Here is a 24634-nt window from a genome sequence, read left to right as displayed (position 1 = left end):
ATATTATGCTTAGTGAAGTGTCCCTAGCCCCATCCTTTCTACCTTGTTCTCACCCCTTTGTCCCTCTCCTTCTTTCCTTCCCTCTCGCTGTAGTTACCAATCTTGTTAGTTTCTGGTTGATCCTTCATGCATTTCTTTTTGCACAAATGAGTAGGTGTACACATTTTCTAATTTCTCCTTTTTCTTACACAAGAGTATAGATACTTTTTGCATGTTCCTTTTTTTCCCTTGATAGTGTGTCTGAGTGTCACTCTAGTTCATAGGGTTCCCCTCCTTCTTTTTCACACCTGCATGGGACTCTATTGAGTGGAGACATCAGATGATGTTCAAGCACTCCTGTTTATATGGATATTTAGGCTCTTTCCCACATTTTTCAACTACAAACAATGCTGCAGTAAATAACCTTGTTTCTATGCATTTTCGTACTGTTGGAGGAGTATCTTTAGAGAAGATTCATAGAAGTGGGATTGCTGAAAAAAAGGGAAACACATATGAGCTTTGTTAGTTATTGCCGTACTCCACCTACACAAGGTTTGCACCAATTTTCATTCTTACCAGCAATTACAAGACTGCCTGTTTCCCCGCAGCCTCACTACAGCAATGTGTAACATTTACAAGAAGTCTTGTCATGTTTTCAAGTGTTCGTAGCACATGCACAACACTGTAAACCAGCACTCAAAGAAAATCTCAGAAGGTTCCCACAAGTGGAAATTGACCAGGTGGCATTCTCTGATCAGGATTCAATGAAACTGGTAATTATGGATAAGTGTTTGAACAAACAAAAATTGTTCCAACCTGTAATCAGAACATTAAAAACCGCTCTCTCATATACAACTTGCACCAAAGAGAAAATAAGAATGCAGTTAGACATAGAAAATTTATAAATAATTGAAATGAGAATCTTAGGCATCAAAATATGTTGGTGTCTGCCAACGTGGAAAGCAGAGGTCAGTGCACACCCTTAAAACTTTCTTTAACTAACAAGAATGAAGACTGTGAAGTACACATACAAGGTTAAAAGAAATCTCACACAATCGTAGGTATTCTACAACTTGCTTTTTTCCCCCCATTTAACCCATCATAAATATCTTTCCTCTTTAGAGCATGTGGATATACCTTATTCCTTTGGTTAGTGCTAGGATATCCTAACATGTAGTATTATAGATTATTTAAACCAGCTCCGTAAGAACATACATTTATGTCACTGCCATGTTTTCTCAATTACAAGTAGTGTTGCAGCGAGCATCCTGTTAGATAATCTCATGTGACACGTGAGTATTTCAAGAAGGTAACTTTTGACGCTTCTAATTGTGTAATTCCTGGGTCAAAGGATGTGTAGCTTTAAAATATTAATAGCTCTTGCAAATTTCTCTAAAAAGGTGACATCAATTTAAATGCCCATCAGTATAACCCATTTCTTCACAGTTTTGATCACAAAAGGCATTCTCAATTACTTTTGCCAACTGATAGATGAAAAAGTGTTATCATATTTTTGTAATAAATTGCAATTTTCTTCTCATTAACTTGTAAGACTGAACACTTGAGTCCAGTTAAGTTTCTTCTGTGAATTGTCTATCTCTATCCTTTACTTACCCCTTTTTCTTGTTGATGTGTTAAGATGCTTTCTGCAGAGTAGATATTAATGGGTGGTTGGTAATGTACGTATGTAGAGCGCCTTCCACCATTTAGAAATTTTTGTGATGAGATTTTTTTTTCTCTATGAGTTCTTATTTATTTTTAAAGAACTTCTCCAGCCCAAGACAATATAAATGTTTCCCAATATTTTTGTTTTCTACTGATTAGTTTTTAAAAAAATTAGTTTATGAATTCCCCTAGAATTAATTTATGTCTATGATATGAGGGAGGGAATATAATTTTATTACTTTTTTCCCAAGGGAGAGTTGAATCTCTGTGTAATAAAAGAAATCATAAAGAAAAAGTTCAACAGATTTAGCTACCAAAATTTTTGAACTTCTGTACCTCAAGAACAACAAGCAAAATTAGATGCAAACCACAAATGTGAAAAAAAAATTTTTTTTCCACATGCATGTGAGTTACTGCCTTTAGCAATCAGAAAAATCAAGTGTAGAAAAGGTAGAAGAAATCGCAGTTTAAGCACACAGCTCGGATAGTGAGCTTTAGAGCAACGGTGAGCGAGCCTTGGAGCAGTGGACCGAGGTGGAATCTGGAGGTTCCAGGCTGCATTCTCACCCGGGCAGCGGGCCTCGCTCTGGTGCCTTGTGGATTCTGTGCAAAGTGGATGTGGATGGCAGCCACACTGCGCGGACGCACTTCGTCCTCAGGTGGAGTGAATTCTAAAGGATTTCCCCTCTGGAATCCTGGGTGGATTATATCACGTATCCCAAGGAATGACACGTTCTTAATCTTACTCCTCATTCCTGTGGATGTGAACCCATTTGCAAACAGGAGCCTTTTGCAGGTGCTAATGTGTGGGCTCGTTTGTCTTCTGAGGTCTCCTTAAGGTGTGGCCTGAATCAGGGTGGGCCTCAATCCCTGTCACTGGAGGCCTTCTCAAGAGAAGGCCACAGAGAGAACCAGAAGTCAGTGGAAACCAAAAGAGAAGACACAAGGAGAAAGAGGTGGCCTTGTGACGGGGGCTGAGGTCAAGCCAAGGAGCCCCAAGGATAGTGGCAAATCAGAGCCAGAACACAGCAGGCTCCAGGAGAAAGCAGGGCCTTGAAGATGCCTTGACTTTGGACTTTGAGACAATAGGTGCTGCTGTTTTAAGCCAACTCAATGTGTGGTGTGTGTCATGGTGGCTCTGGTGAACCAAGACAGATCCAAAGGGGCAAGATGGCAGGACAAGCAGGTGGGGAACAGCAAGAGACTGAAGTGTCATTACTGTGGATGCCAAAATGCCCTACAAAGGGGCAGGGCTCTGGGCCAGTGCCTCCTTACACTTTGGGTGTTTGTCCCCAGTGGGCACAGGCCAGTCCCCCAACGCTGTCCTTCTGCACCCACGTGGATCAGCCTGAGGCCTTGTCCTGGCCTGGCTGCCCTGCAGACCCCCATCCAGTGAGCTCAGGGTGCCCCACCCCAGTGGGGGACATCCTTATACCTCCTTGGGCTCGGGAATTACTCTTGCCTCTAGCTCTGGAGCCCACGAAATTGTGTGATTCCCAAGGGTACCCCATCCTTGTCTCCCATCTCGTTGCCAACATGAGTCACCCATCCATGTGCCCTGCATGAGACCTCCTGCCCCTGCCCTCCCTCTCCTTCAGACCATCGGGCTCTGCCCAGCTCCTGTCCTCACCCCTGCCTCCAAATTAGGCCCCCTTGGAGTCTGGCCATGGCTGGAGGAGAGGTGGACCCTGATCTCCAGGCCTGGCCACTCTCTGCTCTCTCTTTGCCCTGGGGGAGTCCAGCTGGGGCCCAGGCACTGAGCTCAGGGGTGTTCTTTCCCTGAGTGTGTGGTTGGTACAGAGGGAACAACCATGGAAGGAGCAGGAGACAAGCTCAGGCAGCTTCCCCTTAGCATCTACAAATTTATGCAATGCCCAAGACCCTCTAGACTTCCAAGAACAGTGCTGCTGAGCTTAGTGCCCAGGATGCCAGACTGAATGGAGAGCACTGGGCTCGGACCCAGAGAACCCACTTCAGATGGGGGTCAATGAAAGGAGATTGAGGGCAGCCCCCTTGGCCTGAAAGTAAAATTTTGAGTTTTGATTATGAGCATTCTCAGTATCGGCATTTCAGCGTTTCTCAAATAAACTCATTCAAAGAAATGTTGTGAGCTCCTAACAAAACAGCAAACCCACCGCCCTTTGGACCCTCAGCATTCCCACCTCCAAAGACCAGCAGCCCCCCACTCACTGGACACTGCTGGCCTCTCCCACTGCGCCCGGCCCCGTGTAGGTGTCACGTCCCCGCTTTCCGTCCGAGGTACCCCTGGGACCACCGCATGCTCTTCTCTTCTCCTAGCTCCCAAACCTTCTTTAACAATTTTTAACCAAAGTAATGAGTTTATCTTAGAAAATTTAAATAAGCACAAATAAGAATAAATACCTAATGTAATATGTACAAGAATTTATACATGTGTATAGCTATGTGTATAAGTGAATGTGTGTGTACTCACATAACAAATGTGGAATTGTACGATTCAAGCTATTTAGTGTGTAATTTTCACTTACAGTACAGTAGGTGATATTTACATGAAATACTTTTCTGTGGCATTACATTTTTAGCCTTTGTAAAATTGAGGTAAGATTCACAAAACATAAAAATAACCATTTTAAAATGAACTATTCAGTGGCATTTAGTACATTCACACTGTTGTGCAACCACCACCCCTACCTAGTTCCAAAAAATTTTCATCACCCCAAAAGGAAACCGTGTCCCCATTAAGCTGTCGCTCCCTTCCTCCCTCCCCCTGCCCCTGGCAACCGCCGACCTGCTGTCTGTCTCTATGGATTTAACTATCTTGGAGATTTAATATAAATGGAGTCATACGATATGTGACCTTTTGTATCTGGCTTTTTTCATTTATTGTACTGTTTTCAAAGTTCAACCAGGTGTAGCATGTACCAAAACTTCATGCCTTTTTATAGATGAGTAATATTCCGTTCTTTTCATATGTCACAATTTGTTTATCCATTCATCCGCGGGTGGACATTTGGGCTGTCCAGTGCTGCTATGAAAATGCATTTATGTGTTTGAGCACCAATTTTCAATTCTTTTGGGTATATACCTAGAAGTGGAATTCCTGAGTCATATGGTAATTCTACATTTTAACTTTTTGAGGAACCACCAGACTCTTTTCCATAGTGGCTAACAATTTTCATTCCTACAAACAATGTATTAGAGTTCCAATTTCTCCATACCCTCTTCAACACTTGTTATTTTCCATTAAAAAAAAAATATATATATATATATATATATATATATATATATATATATATATCCATCGTAGTGGGTGGGAAGTGGTATTGCACTGTGGTTTTGATTTGCATTTTCCTAATATTATGGTTTTTTCATGTGCTGTTGGCCTTTTTTATATCTTCTTTGAATAAATGTCTATTTGAGTCCTTTGCCTAATTTTTAATTGGGTTGTCTGTCTTTTTGTTGGTGAGTTGTAAGTGCTTTGTACATATGTGGATATTAGACCCTTATCAGATATATGATTTGCTAATATTTTCTCCCATTCCATGGACTGTCTTTTCATTTTCTTGTTAACATTCTATAATGCACAAAAGCTTTTAATTTTGATAAAGTACAAATTATCTTTTTTAGTATAATTTTATTGAAATATATTCACATACTGTACAGTCATCCAAAGTGTACAATTGTTCACAGTTTCATCATATAGTTGTGCATTCAACAACCACAATCAATTTTTGAACATTTTCACTACTCCAAAAAAAAATGAAAATAAGAATAAAAATAAAAGTAAAAGAGAACACTCAAAACATCCCATATCCCTCCTCTCCTCTCATTTACTTGTTAAAAATTTTTTTTAGTTGAAATATATTCACATATCAATTTATCTATTTGTCTTTTGTTGCTCATGCTTTTGGTGTCACATCTAAGAATCAGTGCCAAAGCCAAGGTCATGAAGATTTACCTTATGTTTTCTTCCAAGAGTTTTTGGATTTAACTCATATTTAGATTGCTGATCCATTTTGAGTTAATTTTTTGCATGGTGTGAGGTAGGGATTCATCTTCATTCTTTTGCCTGTGGAGATCAGTTGACCCAGCACTGTTTGTTGAAGAAACTATGGTTTCTCTTTTGAATGGTCTCAGTCCCTTGTTGAAAAATCACTCAGCCATGGATGTGTGGGTGGTGGTGTCTTTCCAAACACTGCCTGCTGTGCCCCTTATGCCTTGTTCATCCATCCAAGTCTTTCTCACAGTGCTTTGTAATTTTTCATGAATGGACCTTTGCCATTGGGAGGATGGTTATAAGCCTGCTGAGGACTGATGTCACGTGCATTTAGCACAGTGTCTGGTATATAATTCTAATATTAACAACTGGTAATTATTGGTCACTGTGTGTCAGATTTTTAAAAGTGTCTCTCGAAGCAATGACATCCTAGTACTGACGAGCATACCAGGCACCTGGATCTTGGTTCCCAGTCTCGTTTTCCAGTCAGAAGAACGGGGGCTCCTTGGAGAAATGGCTTATTCTATCACTGGGCAGGGAACATGTAAAATGAGCCTGGAGCATCTTATAGGGTCTGAAAGTAAGGAGGTGCTCAAAAAGCAAAATAAAAAGAGTGCAATCAAATGGACACAGGAACCAACAGAAAGAGGTCCCAATGGCCAAAGCTGGAACAATATGAGCAAAAAATAAATTACATAATATTGAATTATAGCCCAAAGTATTAAGTAAAAGTCCACGATTCCATAAGGATATAAATAAATGACTGACAATATAAATAAATGGGGGATGATAAATTTCCCATGCACAAGACTTACAAATAACTTTTGTAGGTACTCTATATTCAAGGAGGTGGAACATAAAACTCTCCGCTCCTTAAGTCTAGGCTGTACATAGTTGCTTCCTTCCAAAGAGCACAGAGTGAAAAGGGCGGAAGGAATAATCTTACAGTGGAGACACCGCACAGGCACTATCACAGCCAGGTGATCGAGTCAACATCAACAGTGATCGCACAGCCCCTTGATATGACACTTCACCTCTGTGGGCCTCACCAAAGCCCACAAGCCCAGTCCAATCATGAGAAAACCTTCAGACATTCTGAAAACTACCTGATCATTCCTTAAAACTGTCAAGGTCATCAAAAACGAGCAAACTCTGAGAAACTGTCACAGCCAAGAGAGGTCTCTAAGAACACGAAGGTTACACATAATATGTTAGTCTGGATGGGATCCTTGGACAGAAAAAGAACATTAAGTAAAAGCTAAAGAAATTGGAATAAATTATTGATTTGGCTCATATTGTATCAATATTGGTTCCTTAGCTGTGGCAAAAGTGTGGTACTAACATAAGATGCTAACAATAGGGGGAATAGGTGAAGGGTATATTCTCTCTTTGCAACTTATCCATAAATCTGAAGCTATTATAAGTAAAAAAATTATAAAATAAAATTTTAAGAAGTGCCTTCTGTCTATTCTCTCTTCTAATTCTCCAGGTAATCTTTGGGGTTTTGCAGCCTTCTGCAGATGAGGGCTTGAGCACAGACAGGTAGCAGATTCTGCCCAAGGCCCCAAGGCAAGCAGATGGCTGAGCCAGGATCAAAGCAAGGTGGCCAGGCTCCAGAACCTTCTCTCAGTGGTAACTGCCCACTGTTTGGAGGGTCTGAGTAGTGAAGAGGGAGGCTAATTTCTTCAAGACCAGTTCATCACGTCAAAAGCTGACCGGGAATTTGTTGTTCCGGTCCTACTGCTGCCCACACAGACCCACTGGGACCTCGAGTTGGAGGAGAGCTGCGCTACTTGTTGAAACCCTGAAAATACAAGTACCAAAAAGCCAGAGTGTGAAAAAGTGGAAATGAAGTTGTTTTCTTTTCTGAATTAATATGAAACAATGAGAAGCTTAATCACACATTGGGTTTAACAATTTTTCCAGTTGCCATAGCAACCCAGAAGCGACATTTAAAAATATGTCCCGGTTGACTTTGTTCAGTTTTATTGATGGGGACGATGAAGCGTGGCCCCCGCAAGGTGGGCCGTGTCCATTTCAATGTCAGCCACCGGGGGTGGGCAGTGCGCTTGGCTGGTGCCCTTGGGCCGGTGACTGACCGCCAGGGTGGGGGCCCGGCCCTGGGTGGGTTTTGCCCTCCCTCTTCTGGAGCAAGGTGCCCCCTCTGGGGCTCTGCTGCCCACACACAAGGGAGGGCATGCACCCACCTCCCGGGCTGCAGGGAGGACATGGCTCTGCTACGGCCCAGGGTGTGTGGGGACCCTCCTTCCCATCTGGCCCCCTCTCTGGGCTCACACCACTCCTGGGCCGGGAGCTCTGTGACCCTCCTGCACCTCACTGCCCACCCCCTGCCACCGTGTCTGCACAGGGATGGCCGTGCTACCCAAATGTCCCCGTCTCCATCCCCCAGGGGCAGTGGACTTCATGGGGAGAAGAGCCCTGCCTGTGAGCCTCAATGCTGCTACTCCTTGTGGGCTAGCTCGTGACCTTTCTTTCTGTGCCTCAGTTTCCTCACTGGTGAGGTGGGGACTGCTGGGCTACGTTTTTGTTGGCAAGATGGCCAAGAAGAGAGAGCCTGCTTTCTGGTCACTTCCCTGCCCATGGAGCTCCTCTTGCAGCAGGCCGCTCTGCAGGTGGCCTCGTGTGGCCCCGGGTGACCTGTCCCCAGGACTCCCCGCCCCGCCATGGCTTCCAAGACCTCCCTGTGGGGGTCCTGCTGTAGCTTCTCTCCCTCACGGGGGTCCACGGCCCTATGGGCTGTCCTTCCCACAAGGCATTTTAAGAGATAATTCCCACTCTTTAAGCCAAAGGAGTAATATTCATCACATTTACAGAGAAGTAGAGTTTTCCTGGCTCCTCTCCGAAGGCAAGTGTTTTGTGCTGTGACCCTCCTGGAACTGGGTCCCATTTCTGTTCCAAGAAAGTAGGGAAAACTCCCTGACTTGTGTCCTCCTGTGAAAGCCTCTCTGCACCTTCTCCTCTGCTTGCCTTTCTCCTTCCGAGGGGAAGCTCCTCTGCAGCCTCTCCCCAACTGGAGACTGATTTATGAGATGGAAATTCCCAGAGGGTGCTGCTCCTCCCCAGAAGTCATGGGTGCCCAGGCCATGCCACAGGCAGCTCTGCATTTCCTCCTGTCCACAGCCTCAGAACAAGAGTGCCCGGGGGAGCTGCAGCAGCGAACGTGGAAGCGGAGGCAGGGAAGTCAGCTTCTTGCTCACCTATGCTGCGCCAGGTGATCTCAGAAAAAAAAACTGCAGAATTCTTCTCACCTTCCTCTCCCAGGTCCCCGCACCCAGAGTGGCCAGTGGCTCGCGCCGTGTGGCTGAGAAGCGTGGAGCAGGCGGCCAGGGCGTGGTCCGGCTCTGCCTGTCATGGGGGTGGGGAAACCCCTCCGCCCCAGCTCGCCTTCTGCCCCCGTCTCTCCCAGGCCCACGGGAGAAGCAGGCACCCTCTTTACACATTGCTCCTGGTTCCTGAGCCATTTCATTTCCCTGCACCCCAGCCCCGGTCCCCATTCCCACATGATCAAGCAGGCAGGTGATCACGGCCTGGGGGAGAGAGATGATGGGGAGACAAATATCCCACCTGCAGAAACGGCCCTGAGAAATGTTTCATTCCAACAGACCCAAGCCAGGATGATTAGAGCTCGCTAAAACTTGCTATCTTTGTGCTTAAGATTATTATTCATACATCAGTATCGACATTTGGTGTCAATTAATATGTGGTATGTGTAGGTGATAAAAAGCATCAGATAGATAACATATTTTATTTATGTGCAGTAAATATTTAAAGACTCCCATGTGTTTTGATTGGAAAATGTGTATTACTGGACAATTTAGTTTCAAAGGTTTCTCCCTAATGTAAGATTTATTAAGATTTATGAGGTTGCCGCCCGGTGTGATTGAGTGCTTGTGAAAGTCCCGAAGAATAAAATTGTGGCTCTGGCCACTGTTTCCTGCCTCCCACAATCTCCTCTGTGAGCGGGGTGCGTCTCTGCTTGTTATTAAGACGCAGTGATTTGCTCTGCATGAATTAACAGCTGCGTAATGTTGCCTGAGAGGGAGAGGGTGACTAGTTTGAAAAATCAGTTTGTGGGTTACGCTTTCCATTACTCCAGAGGTGGCTGAGCATTTCACGGGGGCAGTGGGAAATAAATGGTAGTTAATTCAGCCGGAGCAGTAAATAATGAGGTGTGGTTCCGGACATGGCCACCAGATGGCGCAGTGCAGAGGCTGCAGAAAGCCAAGCCGCGCTTCCCAAGGAGGGAGAAGGGGGTTCCTGGCTCCTGGTCCTCTAACCCTCATTTTGCAGGGGTGGGTGGGCTAGCTTGGTCCGGAAGTAATTTCAAACAAGGAAGTGAAACTGCCCTTCTGAAGCCTGGCATCTTGGAGGGATTGCTTTCATGGCCCCCCCATCCGGTGCCTCCAACCCAACCCTGGCTGACACCTTCCTCCATCCTGCTGGAGCTATGTCTTGGAGCTCCAAAGGGCTTTTTTGGGGGTGGTGTAGGTTGCATGCAAAGGTCCAGCAGAGCAGAGGATGGCATGCGAGATAGGAATCAAGAAAGTCATAAAATGGGGGCATGCAAGCTACAGTGCTGTACAGGTAAGGGCAGGGTGGCCTGCCCTCTGGGAAAACCTCTGTGTGGTTTGCTGCAGAGACGAGCTGTTTCCCAGGTCCTGGGTGGGCCTTGGCCTCCCTCCACTGCCAGTTGTAGAAATCAGAGGCACTGCAGCTTCCTGAGCTGGGAGTGATGGTTCCGTGGCTGGCCTGGCCAGGCTGGAGTGGCGGTGGTAGGGAACGAGGAGTCGTTTCCTGGAAGGTAGGAGAAAGAGCTGGCCAGAGTGACCCTTGTAAGTGCAGGGACCTTCTCTTTATTCATGTTTTTCAGAATTATTTCTTCTGAGTGGGGAGACTGTTAGAAACTGGGGGCCCGGAAACTTCTGAACTAAGGCAGCAAGTCCTGAGAACCCAGCTGATCTTGACCACTTGTCTTGGCAGATAACGCTGCAAACCTATTCTGTGGTCCTGTCATCAAGTCCTGTGATGGAATGAAAGGGACGAAGGAAAAGGAAAAGGGGGCAGAGACAGGTGCACGGGGGTCTGTGCCCCTCCTCTCACTCTGCTGAACAGAGATGGCTGGAGCCTCCCCCTCCCCAGGGGCGGCCGTCTTTGACAGACACGCTGCTGAAAACCCAGGAGAGGCGTGGGGCCCCCGGCTTCTGCTCTGGGCCTCGGCACGGGGCAAGCCCAGGCTGCGTCCCCAGACTGGTGTGCGGTTCTGGCTCCGCTGGACCAGGTGACGGGGGAAGCTGGCTGCTGGGCGCCAAAGGAAGACGCTCATGTCCTTTCTTTTCTTTTTCCTGATCAGAAGCCACACTGTAGCGGGTTCTCAGCTGGTTGCAAACACTGTGCCCCACCTCTCCCAGGAGCCTAGAATGGTCCCTGTTGCTAATTTCCGATTGGTGGCCAAACTCTCTACCGCCAGGCACCCCCAGGGCAGGGTGGGCGACTGGACATTCGCTGCGAAGACAAAGCCAGGTAGTGAGGTGCGTCACCTCCGGCCCTCAGCGAGGGGGAGCCCCTCGGTCACCTTCTGCAAGGGGGGCCGCAGGGGCAGGTGCTGTGGCGGAGGAGAGCAGCCACCAGCCGCCCCCAGGCTCCTCCTCAAACTGCAGAATAATTACGGCCTCACCGGTCTTTGTATAATTTGGGGCTTCCAGTAAATATCAATGGGTCGCTTTTTATTCATTTAGCTTAGGTTTCTGAAAGATGGCCTCAAACAAAAAGATCATATCTGTAGGTTGCGCTTTAATTTATTTTCACCTTTTTTTCTCCTTTGGAGACCCCTAGTGTATCATCACTTTGTTTACCACAAATTAAACCGTGGCTGATTATTTACCAGGCTGGAGGTCCCTGTGGTTGCTCCGGCACTTTCTCCTTTTTTTAATTCTCACGACCTGGGATTCATTTGCAAGAGGCCCTCATCTGCATGAGAATTATACAATTAACTTTTGATTAACCACCTAGTTCTTTTGGAAGCCACAGTGTATAGGATACTCTGCATTTAAATAATTTTCCTTAAATTGGGAGCAGGCCTTTCATTAAGCCGGTGAGTTTGACTAAACAACAACATTTGGAGATAATCAGGTTCAAAACAATAGGGGAGGCGGCGGGGCTAGAATGTCATCTTTAAATATAACAGTCGAGATAAAGGCCCCCAGATTGCGCCTTATCAAAACACAAAAAATCAAAACACTCTCTTGTCTGCGGCAAAACGCGTGGCCCCAGCGACGTGGGTGGCCATTGTCTGGCACCGCAACGGCGGTGAGATTTGCATTCAGAGGGCCCAGTCGGACACCCCTTACATCACGTAGGGTACTTATCTCCGAGACCGACAATAATTATCAGGAAGAATATACTCAGAATGACTTTTTTGTGATTTTTATGCCTTCCAGACACAAGGAAGGGGAGATAACAGCTTTCGGAGAAAGGGGAGGGTCTCCAAAGACTCTCCCTGGAGCTGGTTGTTCGATTAAATTTGCCGCGCCACCCCGCGCCGCTGAACAGGCAGGAAGAAAGCCTGGGAGCCTTTTATATAGGGCAATAATAGTCGGGAACACAGCCCTCACCGCGAGATAAGATCCATTGTCGAACAAACAAAGGGGCTGGTATTAAACCTCGCTGCAAGAATATCTATGAGCAAAGTTTTCAGTCCTCTGGCTCTCTCCCCCTTTCCCAGCTGGCACCTGCACCTGTCCTCAAGGTGGGCCTCTTGCAGGGTGCTGGGAAGAGAATTCCGTGGGAGCCTCCTGTTTGCAGGATGGCCCCTGAGCCTGGCCCTGGGACAGGGAGGTCTTGGGGGTCACTGGGGGTCAGAGGTCATGCTCCTCCCTTCTCCCTCTGCATCATCCCTGAGGTCCACCGGAAAGACCTTGAGCTCAGATATGGTGGTCCCAGGAGATGTGGCAGAGGGTCAAATTAAAAAAATAACAGAGCAGTTCAGCCAGTTATTTCATGTCGGGTCCTACTGATACCATCAGAAAACACGGTTCTGAATAGTCAGGCCCACCTGATCCCACATCAGACAGAGAAATAAGTCTCTTTGCTTTAGTGAAAAGGTGAGCTTATTGAAGATGCATCAATGAGGAAAATAAAGCTTTCCAAGACCAGTTCTGACTGAGAAGAGTTGTTCGGGCTTCTATAACCCCAAACAGACAAAGAAATGGCCAGAATCCAGAAGAAAGCAGAAGGGGAAAAAATAGGAGAGAGAAAGCTTTTGGTTAGCATCTTCTGTCATCCCGAAGCCCTCCCCTCATTCAGGCTTTTCAAGAAGGTCCTGATTATGAGACCACATGGTTACATCCCTTGTATCCTACTGCGGGCAATGCTGGGAAAGTTCCTGGGGACAGAGAATAAGATTTTTTTGATGTTGAGATGAGAACAATAGCAAGTTATTTTAACAAGGGTTTTTTATGCTTAGAATAACTCAAGGCTGCTTGAGTGAAGTGATCTTAATAAATAGCTTTTTTTTTTTTTCTCTACTGGCTATTGAAGATTATACTGAGCATTTTCCAGCTAAAGAATCATATTGAATATTTTCTACTTATCCAGCTCTCACTACCTGGGCCCCACAGCCTTCCAAGCCCTTAGATAATATTTCCCCTTAAGAGAATTTGGCCTCCTCCTCTTTATAGGACTGGCAACCAACCAGTGTCCAGGATCCAATGAATGCTGAGATGGAATTTAAACACTGACAAAATGCTTCTTATGAAAATACAGTCAAATGCTTCAGATGAGCTGCTTGTCCCAAAGCATCTGCCCTCAGGGTTGGCGGGACCGTAGCACGTTACTCCCACGCCTTACTCCTCGCGTTCCTGATGGGTGGCTGGTTGGTTTTGAACTTCACAGGAAAAGGCAGCCCTGGGAGACAGCCCTGGTTAGCTGGGGCTTTCGTAGCAAAGTGCTGCAAACCAGGTGCCTAAAGCAGCAGACGTTTGTGCCTCACAGTTCCAGAAGCTGGAGGCTGAGATCCCGGGGCCAGTGGGCCGTGCTCCCTCTGACATCTGTAGGGCAGCCTCTTCTCCTTGCCTCTCGGGCCATCCCTGGTGCTCCTTGGCTTGTAGCCGCATCACTCCAGTCTCTGCCTCTGTCTCACTTGGCTCCTTCCTCCTGTGGGTCTGTCTGTCTCTGTGTCCAAATGTCCCTCTTCTTGTAGGGATGTGGGTCATGTTGGTTCAAGGCCTGACCGAATTCAGTTTGGCCTCATCTTAGCTAATTACATTTTGGAAGACCCTGTTAACAAATAAGGTCGCATTTGTGGCACTGGGGATTGGTACTTGAACAGGTCTTTTTGGGAGACCCAGTTCAACCCACGGCAGAGACAGAGTGAATCTTCTGGTTTGACTTTGATGGGAAGTCTGATCTTCAGCTCCCTCCCTTCCCTGAATAAATAGAATTATGAGGCCTTCAGAGCTGACGGTTATGCGTTGGTCCTGCCTGCTCAGCCCTCCACTCCAGCCCTGGTTCAAACCCCAGCCCTTTCCTTTCCCCTGGTCTGGGTCCAGGTGGGGGATGTTCTGAGAGGTTCTCCCAGAATGGCCGGACCTGTGGCCCTGAAAGCCTGGGTTGGGGATGGTGTTCCGGGCTGAGGGTGGGGCCCAAACTAGAGGAAGAACCTTCTGGCAGGGCCTGTGGCCGCTGCAGACCCCTTCGTCTGTGCACGGGCAGTGGAGGAGAGTGGGGCCGAGGTGGTGAGGAGGGGGAGGGAGCGAGCAGGGATGATGGGACCCCTGTGTGATGACAGAGGGTGGCAGGGAGATGCGGGCAGCGGATCCACAGGGAGAGGCCAGGGTCTCGTCCTTCCACTCACCTGCCAAGTGGTCTTGGGCAAGCCCATTTCTTTCCAAGCCTCAGTTTCCCCTTTGTAACTCACTGGACTTCTCACTGCAAGGCACATCGTGCCAGCTCTAAGATTGGACCAGGCTGGGACTAGAGCTCCTTGGGGACTTGGCAACCAGTTAAGGAAACCTTGTACAAAACCAGCAAGCACCAGGCAGAGAGGCTGCTTGCCAGCTGACATCTGTCTCCTGACCGTTCTCGCCCCACACGGGTCCTGAGGTTTGGCCCCCAGTGCTGCCCACCCCTGCGGGACTTGGGAGCTGGGAAGAGGGATGGCGACCCATTGCATTATACCTGTAGTGGCCGACATTAGGGAACAAAAGATGACCCACACTTGAATGCATTTTCTCTGGGAGCTAGAAGAGAAGGGGACATATGAGTTCTGAGGGCCAGTCTGTTCTTGGTGCCTGCTTTTGTCCTGTCCCCAGGCTGATCTTCACAGACCCACAGAATGCCATTGGAAGGGCTCTCCGAGACCCTCTGCATCCTCCCCCCTCCCTCCCCTCAGTGCTTCTCTCTGCAGCAGGGACCTTCCCTCCCCACGTGGGCCCTCTGTACTGACCAGACTCAACAGTCAACCAGGCTGGTCCCTCGGCTAGTAATACCGAGGTTACACCCAGCTCTTCACAGCTCCATCCCACCTGCACGCACAGACAGGAGGCAGACTGCGGAAATTATTTTTAGCCGCATTTAAAGAAAAATAAGCTAGGACATGACCATTGATTTTTGAAATATTCTTTTTGGTATGGGTTCTGAAGCTATTTTTTAACATTGAGAGAAATTTAATGTGCAAAACAAACTCAACATGCAAGTTTGAGTTCTTGGTTAATAGGCCCTCTGGGTTAATTTCCTACAGCTTGTTTTTGGTGGTGAAAATCAAGTCATTATTCTCAAGCTATATCACATCACAGTCTTCATGAAACAGGCTGTGCACATGGTACTTGGGTGTGGTTCTTTCAGACTGTTGCTGTTTTAAGTAGGAAAACTCAAGGGCATTTGGGGAAATAGACACTAATGAAAGTGATTGACTAAGTGCAGTTGGAAAATGCCTGGAGAAACCAGCCTCAGCCTTCAGTGGTGAAGTTTCAAGTGGTCGCTTTCACATACCTGGTGAACCACGACAAGGTAGCTGGATACAGCAGCTATATAATTAAAAAGGGGCTTTGCAGATAGATTCATTGAACTTGTTTCCATATTATATTACAAAAAGCAAAAAAATATACAAAGGGCAAGTTGAGGACTAGGAAAATTACAGTAATACAACTTCTCAGCTAATTGATTAGCAATTATGGCTGCTAATATTGCTCATTTTAATTGTGTTTAATCTCTATTTTGGTAATAAAGATTATTGTTTTGGATTATGACTTTATCCTACTATACTAATTACTAACTTGTGAAATTAAAGTGTATATTTTCACATGCTAAAAAAATTCACAACATGCCCTTATATAATAGCTTCCTTTTCTGAACAGCCCATTTGTTTGGGGTTGTTTCATGCTTATCATCCGGAAAGGACTAAATTTTGTCAAGAAAAAGAATTGCTATTTGGTCTCTTTATTGAGAAATATAGGCTTGTTTGTTTAAATCGCATTTTTAAAGAACTGAAGAAACAAAAGATATTGCCAGAAATAAATCTGAGATGCGAGAGCACACAAGTAGATTTACATGGAAAGCTGATTTCAGTTTTAAACAGGATTGAATCCTTTTGCTAGTGGGATGCGTCAGCACTGCTCTCCTCTGCGTTTTCACTGTTACACCTTCAAACCTTGCTTGGGCCTCTTCCTCCCCGAGGGGAACGCATCTTAGACACGTCTGTTCCTTGTCTTTAATTTTTTTTTCACAAACTTTTTCTCCCAAATGGCCCACAAATATTGCTCCCATTTCCTCCCCCGCTCTCCTGGACATCTGCATTCTCTTCCCATCCTGACTGCATTAGTGACACCACTCGCGAGGAAGTCTCCAGTGGCCCAGCCCCAGCCAGGCTCTCCGGTTCTCCCTCATCCCAGTCCCCGTGCTGTCCTCGGTGTGACCCGTTTGGCTCGCCTCTGCTCAGTCTTCAAACATCAGACTTTCCCGTGTCTCCGTCCACCCAGCTACATGCCTCCCAACCCCAGCACCATTTTTAAAATGTGTGTGTGCATATGTGTATTGTGCCTTACCACTGCATACTCAGACCTTGGTTAACAATGGGGAGTATTTCCCAGTCTTTTCCCTGTGTGTGTATATATATATATATAGATTGGGGGTCAGAAAACTTTTTTTAATAGGGGGCCAGGTAGTACATCCTTTAGGCTCAGCAGGTGTCTTTATGAAAACCTGCCATGGGGTGGAGCTGGCCCACAGGATGTAGTTTGCTGACCCCTGATGAAGCTGTTCACACATGTGTAACATTGAACATGGATGATTAATGCTATTCTGAGTAAGTTTTCTCCTGTTGATGAAGGTTATTTTTGAATATAATGTTAACAGTTACATAATACCCTAGGGTAATATTTGTTATTTTATTTTCAGAAAGATTCACCAATTTGTATGTTTTCCTAGAAGTGTATAAAGTGCTATCTCATCACAGGCTAGTATAGAGTCATTGAAGGAAAGAGAGAGAGAGGAAAAGAAAGGAAGGAAGGAAGGAAGGAAGAAAGTAAATAAGGAAGGAAGAAAGAAAGAGGAAAAGTTTTGTTAGCTAGGAATAAGGAGGTCTTATGGAATTCTAAATGTTATATTTTACCAGTTGGAGACTGTTGTATTATTAGTCTTGATAATATTTGTTAGAATTAATCAACGTACACCAAGATGCATAGGCTGCTTTGTGGCCTAGAAAATCTTTCTCTGTGCTTTCTCTTGGGTGCCATCCCAGTTCTGTGAAAATCTCCATTTTTCCAGTGGCGTTAAAGCTCTGAAGGGTTCACATGCCGAGTCTCAGACAGGACGGACAAGGGAGGATGTGAATGCAGCCACCTGATGTGGAGCCGTGCCCTCGGCTCTCACGGCCACCCTTCAGTCAACGAGCTGATCGTTTCTCTAGGAGGCGACTTTCTTTACAGACAGATCCAACTGACTTGCCTCATGCCCTGTATGGCCAGGACGTGGCTGTGAGATGTCCCTGAGCATCACTGCACACCGAGTGGGAGTCTTTGCCTTTTTAGGGTACAGCTGTTGTCACACATGCCCCCAGGAACAGCCCTCAAAAAATCATCTCTCCTGAAAGCCCCCGAATGCTGATTTAATCACGTGCCATGTGACGTACGAATCTAGAGGTGATGTCTCGAGTGGGCCATCCTTCCACTTTGGTTCTCCTGCCTCCCCCCCCCTCCATTTCTTTGGATTTCTTAGAAATGCAGGTGACACTGGTGGCACTGTTCCTGAAATAGAGAAAATGTCATTAGACTGAAACCCTTTAAAATAGGTTATGTAGGTTTCAACCGTCTTCCTATTTTTTTTTTTTTTAAACAAAAGCAGTGGGATTTTTGCCCAGTAACCTCTACCCTGGAGTGTATTAGATTGCTTCCTTTTTGCAGTGAGCCTTGAATGAAAACCTTTAAAATGGTACACAGAGGTTAAGCTGGCAGTGATATGAATTGCAAGAGCTACTGGGAAGAAAGCAACATGCTCTGTCCCAAGTCTCCCTCTGACCCTGAGCTTAAAAGTGAATCATCTTCCTAACAGACGCAGTCCAATAAAGTCTCTGAATGAGCAGTGTTGAGAGTGGGAGCTGGCATGGCCTGAGCTTCTGAGACCACTTCGCCCCTGCTTGGGCATCCAAGAGTCCCCTTCCTCCCTGGAATGCTGTGCGCACAGCAAGGATTTGTGCTGATGCCCTTGGAAAGCCTCTTTTGTTTGGATTCTTTCATCACTGCAATTTGCACGTGTTAGACAGCGTCTAATCCAGATCCTGAACACATTTTGGAAATGCCAGTCGAGGGCACGGCATTACAACGGGCTTTTGTGCTAACGGCCCTCAGCGAGGGGCAGTGGGCTACTCCCAGCTTCTCCAAATCGTGTGGTCAGGGACTCACTCCTATTTGGGAAAATCCTTTGATTTATTTTTCTCGGTGCTTGTGCCAGAACCAACTGTATTACAGGCCACCTAATTGAGACTTGGCAGCAGACGGCCCGGCTGAGAGGCAGCCCGAGCGCAGATCTCAGATTCCAGGCCAGTGGGCACTTAGCGTGTCTCAGAAGCGAGCATTTGGTCCTCTTTCCAGCAGAACATGCCAGTGCTGCTGCCTCGCATCCCCCCTGGCTGAGCGGTGGATGGCTCTGCCATCAGCTCCAGAAGGAGCCACTTGTGAGCCATTAAAGACGGCGATGAAGTGCCGGCTGACGGCAGTGGTTCAGGGGAAGATGGAGGGACCGACCTGGAAGGCTTTCTCTTTTTTCCTCTGCATGAGTCCGCGGGGAGCAGGAGTGGGGAGGCAGGGGAGTCAGGGGAGGTCCCGGAGGGACTGGGCGTGGTGGTGGGGACAGAGTATCCCTTCCGGGAAGGGAACATAAAAATGACATTTCATACGTTCACAGGCAATGGAATTCAATTATGTTCTTAGACGTTCACTTATCAAATGATCCTATTTCCAAGAATGACAAAAATGAAGGCTAATTACCACACTAGTAATAAGAACGCAGCTATTTGATATAAGTGCAAAATCACCAAAAAGATCATGTAAGTCATAAATATTTCAGATAATTCAGTTTGAGTTCATTCTATTCATTTTCTGAATCTGGAGCTCCTATGACAAACTTGCATCCATGCACCCATGCATCTATGCACACGTGCATGCAGCACCCGTGCTCCCATGCACCATTCACAAATGTACACAGCACCCATGCAACCATGCACCTGTGAACCCCTGCATACAGCACCCATGCACCTGTGCACACAGCACGCATGCACCCAAGCACACATCACACAGCACCCTTGCACCCATGCATCCATACACATGTTAGAGAACGTGGACAGGTTGCACAGGTCTGAAAACTTGAACAAACAGGTGCTGGAGTGAGCCCACGAAACTTCTCCAATGAGACGGGGCAGCAGGGAGTCAGGGTGGCTGTGCAGGGCACAGGTGGAAATATGTGGAAATATGAGGGGGATGGATGGCCTGTCCAGGGCAGAAGCTGCTGGTACAGGGTGGCTGAAATAGGGCTGCAAGGAAAGCCGGGAGCCATTAGGTAGTGACTCAAGGGTCAGGAGCCAGCAGGGTCCCAAAAGTATTGGGAGGTCACATGACATTAGCAATCAGTGTATCAGCAAGATGCTCAGTGGTTCAAAGGGGAAAGGACTCAATACGACTTCTTTTCTGCTCAGGGCCACCCTTTCTGACATCAGTCGATGACCCATTGATACTTCAAACCCCGAATATCCCAATGGGGCTGCTCGTCTCTCTCCCATTCTCCACGGAAACTCAATAAAAGCAAACTTCCTCACTTCCTCTCTACAGGGAATCTTGGTTCTCCCAGCACCAGGCTGGGAAGTAAAGAGCCACCTGTCGTGCTGTCTGTCCCCTTGGAGACTTCGCTTGATCTCTTCTGGCTTCTCTTCACCCATCCCCACCACCTGACCCTCGTCCAAAGTGTTTCTCTTCCAAATGGAAAGAGGGAGCCAGCTGCTGCCTGCCCTGTGCATTGCAGCCCGTGTTTCCATTTTAAACCCCTCCCAGGCTATGCTACTCTTTTTGCCAGAGCCTCAGGGGAAACTGGCATTCTAAGGGAGGTGCAAGGGCTGGGCAGCTGGACCACAAATGCCACTAGAGTGGACACTGAAGGTTGAATACATCCTTCAGTGTCCTCTCTGGCTCCCTCTTAACAGAACCCCAAACTTCTCAGGTGTTCTCTCCTTGCTACCCAATCTAAGTGGCACCCACACACATCCAGCTCCAAGGATGGCCCTGACTGGTCCAGGACTCCATATGAATCCTTGAGTCTGACAGTTCAGGGATGGGCTTGCACCCCAAATCAGGCCAAAGAAGTTTGCTCCCAGGAAAATGTTTTATGCTCCTCTGAAAAATCTTAAAAAGTAATCTTTCTCTATTTGAATTTTTTGTTAATAGCTTTATTGAGGTGTACTTTATGTATCATAAAATTGACTGGATTTATGTGTATAATTCAATGACTTTCAGTAAATTTACAGAGTTTTGCAACCAGCACCATAATCTAATTTTATAACATTTCCATCACCCCAAAAAGAAACCTGGCACCCACCTGCAGTCTCTCCCTGTTTCTGCCCTCGGCCCCAAGTAACTGCTAAGCAACTTTCTATGGTTTGTCTTTTCTGGACATTGCACATAAATGGAATTACACAGGATGTGGTCTTTCTGTGACTGGCTTCTTTCACTTACCTCAATAATGTTTTCCAAGGCATTTTGTTTATCCATTCAGTTGATGGACATTTGGATTGTTTCAACTTTTTCCTGTTAGGAATAATGCTGCTATGAACAATTGTGTACAAGTCTTCATGTGCACGTGTATTTTTATTTCTCTCAGGGTTATATGGTAAATCTATGTTTAACATTTTAAGAAACTGCGAAACTGTTTCCAAAGAGGCTGCACAATTTTACATTCCCCAGGGAGGTGTGAAGACTCCAGTTGCTTCACAGCCTCAGCAACACTTGCTATCGTCTGTCCTTTCGATTGTAGCCGTTTTAGGGAATGTGGAGTGGTAGTGTGGCGTGGCTTTAATTTGCATTTTTCGATGGCTAATGATGCTGAGCATCTTTTCACATGCTCATTGGCCATCATGTAGTTGCTCTGGTGAAACATCTGTTCAAATTCTTTGCCCATTTTTAAATTGGGTTGTCTTCTCATAATTGAGTTGTAAGAGTTCTTTATATATCAGGGATGCAAGTCCCTTATCTGATATATGATTTGAAAATATTTTTCCCCAGTCTGTAGTGTGTCCTTTTATTTTATCAATGGCATCTGTTGAAATACAAAAGATTTTAACATTGATCAAGTCCAATTTATTATTTTTTCTTGTACCACTTGTACTTTTCGTGCTGTATCTGTTAAAAAAAAAAAATCTTTGCCAAATAAAAGTCACGAAGTTTTACTCCTCTGTTTTCATAGAAGAGTTTCATAGTTTTAATTTTTCCATGCAGGTTATTCTGAGTTAATTCTGGGGTATCATGTGATCTTTTTGCACATGGATATCCAATACTCCAAGGACCACTTCTTTTAAAGAATATCCTTTACCCATAGAATTACTCTGGTATCTTTGTCAAAAATCAATTAGCTATCACCCAAGGGTTTATTTTTGGACTCTCAGTTCTGTTCCATCAGTCTATATTTCTGTCCTTATGCCAGGGCTATACTGCCTGATTCCTGAAGCTTTGTGGTAAGTTTTGAAATTGGGATGTGTAAATCTTCCAATTTCATTCTTTGTTTTCAAGATTGTTTTGGCTATTCTGAGTCCTTTGCATTTCCATATGAATCTTAGAGTCAGCTTGCCAGTTTCTGAAAAAAAAAAAAAAAAAAAAGCACAAATTGGAAATTTGATAAAGATTATGCTAAATCTATAGATCAATTTGGGGAGAATTGCCTTCTTAATAATGTTGATTCTTCCAATCTATGAACATGGATTTTCTCTCCATTTATTTAGATCTTTAAGATTTTATTCTTTTTGATGTTATTGAGAATATAATTCTTTCTTAATTTTATTTTTGTATTTTTCATTGCTGGTGTACAAATACATTGCTTTTTATATGTTGATCTTATATCCTATAACCTAGCTGAACTTGTCTACCAACTAAAATATTTTTTGGGTGGATTTCTTAGGATTTTTTACATTCAAGATTATGTTGTCTGTAAATAAAATAATTTTACTTCTTTCTTTCTTTCCGATCTGGATGCCTTTTATCTTGTTTCCTTGTCTGATTGCACTGACTACTATGTCCAGTAAAGTGCTAAACGTATGTAACAGGAGGGGATCTTTCCTGATCTTAAGGGGTAAGAATTCAATATTTCATCATTAAGTGGATACTAGCTGTAGATTTTCATAAATGCTATTTATCAAGTTGAGGAAGTTCCTTTCCATTCTTTGTTGAGGGTTTTATCATGAATAGATGTGCTTTTTCCTTTTGGATTTTTGCATGGATGTGAGCCATTTCACCACCAAATGATGAGGAGGGCATTACCCAGAGAACTAAAGGGATAATGTTGGAGGCACTGGATCAAACCAAACCTGAAGCCCACATACCACTCAACTTCTAATTGTGTGAGCCACCAGGTGTCCTTACACTGAAGGCTTGTTGGGTTGGCTTTCTGTTACCATCTTATGGAAAGCAGTCTCACTGACACACTGCCTCCTCCAGGCAGTTCTCCATGGGCACCAGCTGGATGTTCTATGTCATCTCTGACTTTCCATAGGTCTTTGTAGCTCAATTGTTGTACATTTCTTTGGCTTCTGCATTTGGTCCTTCTTCTGTGTCTTGCTTCCCCTGTCAGCTCCTTTGGGCATGTCCTTTCAGTACCCTTGTCTGCCGCTCTCACTTTCCTTGGTATTGTTCTTGCAATGAGTAGATAGTCAGGTCTTTAATGAATTAATGAAAGAATACTTAGGTAATTACTATTGAAACTGGATTGTATACTTTTATTCTTTCTCTAGGAAACAGTCTGTGACAACACTGGTTGATTTTCTTTTTAGCCTTGGGGCTATTTGCTCAATGAAGCCATAGAGCCGTCCATTGATTGGTGTGAGCTGGGAGCCCAGAAGCTTCCTTCCTTGGGAAGGCTCCTCCCTCCCATCTCCCAGCTCTGTGCTCCGCAGGTAGCTGCTGTTTGAGAATCAGTTGCTGAGGCTATTATACACCCAAGGCCCAAGGACACCAGTGACTTGTCTGGGTTCACACAGCCAGCTGGAGCAGGGCTGGGACCAGACCTGTGTCCCTGAATCCCAGGCCAGTGCTCATTTGTGTTTGGAAATGAACTTCTGGTTGTTTTAACTCCACTCAGAAACCCACACTAACCCTAATGTGCGTCTTTGACCTAGACTCGACTGATAATACCTGATGCTGAGACTTGTGAGCGCATCAAAAACAGTCTTGTATAATTTTCAGTTTCATAGTTAAGGACACTGAAACCTAGAAGAGTGAGTGATTTTTTGGCAGTCATGCTTGTGGCTTAGGGACATCAGCTCCTCTGCAGACATAAGGAAGAAGTTGGGAAGGGGCATTTCCCACCTGAAGCCATAAGGAAACCATCCAGCTGTGTCCTTTAGACACTGAAGAGATTTCTGGGGAGCACGAGCCTGTACCCAGTGCTGTGTGTCCTGCTAATGGACAACATTGCAGCTCAGGCTTTGGGCTGGGATTTTCTTTCTGGACCCCTTATTTCTGTAACCTGTAAAAATGAATGGATCTCCAGAAACTGAGCAGAAATGTCTTCCTTTCCCACCCAAATGATTTGAGGGAGAGCGTTTGTCATCCCTTGAGGTGGTGTTGATTCTACCACAAATAGTGTCACTTGCCCCGACAGACATGATGTTCTGAGACCCCACAGTCTTCCCTGAGAGTTTCCAGCTTTGGGCTTCCAGGGAGAGCTGGGGGCACATTCCTTCTGGAGGAGCAGCTGGTTTTGGCCCTGGAAGCAACTGGCAGAGGGGAAGCCAAGTGAGTGGAGGCAAGAGAACTTCACTGGGGCTCACGCACAGCAGGTGCTCAAAATAGTGTTTGTTGAAAAGATGGTGACCTCCTCAAAGAAGTAGCCTGTGTTCCCTTTTTACCTAATCCTTTACAATACCAAGAAGCACAGAAGAGTCACAATAGCTCTCAAACGTTCATTGAATTCTGAGCTGAACTGAGTGATCGCAGACTGTTTTGGGTTATCTCTTGCTGCATAACGAGCCATCTCAGATCTTCATGCCTTACTACAACTGTTTTGTTCTCTCCCACGTTCTCTGGGGTCATGAGGCTCAGCTGGGCAGTTCTCCTGCTGGTTCCACTTGAGGTCTCACACTTAGATCACTGTTAGACCCCAGAAGAAGAAACTAACATGTAGAAGGAGTTTCTAACCCAGGGGCCCCACAGCTTATCTCACAAGAAAACAGGTGCCCCATAAACTAAAGAATGAAGGCTGTTCAAAGCTGTTCACGGCCGTTCCCAGCCACAGTAGCGCCTCAAAGGC

At 45.7% G+C, this 24634-nt stretch overlaps 1 pseudogene; it reads right to left on the bottom strand.

Moving 5' to 3' along the window:
- LOC119509819 overlaps positions 1 to 24634 on the bottom strand; it is a 77738-nt pseudogene that overhangs the window by 45409 nt on the left and 7695 nt on the right.

This window comes from Choloepus didactylus, chromosome 15, assembly GCF_015220235.1.
Source record: "Choloepus didactylus isolate mChoDid1 chromosome 15, mChoDid1.pri, whole genome shotgun sequence".
Lineage (NCBI taxonomy): Eukaryota > Metazoa > Chordata > Mammalia > Pilosa > Megalonychidae > Choloepus > Choloepus didactylus.
Note: the sequence above shows the minus strand (reverse complement) of the source record. Positions and strands in the feature narration are given on the sequence as shown.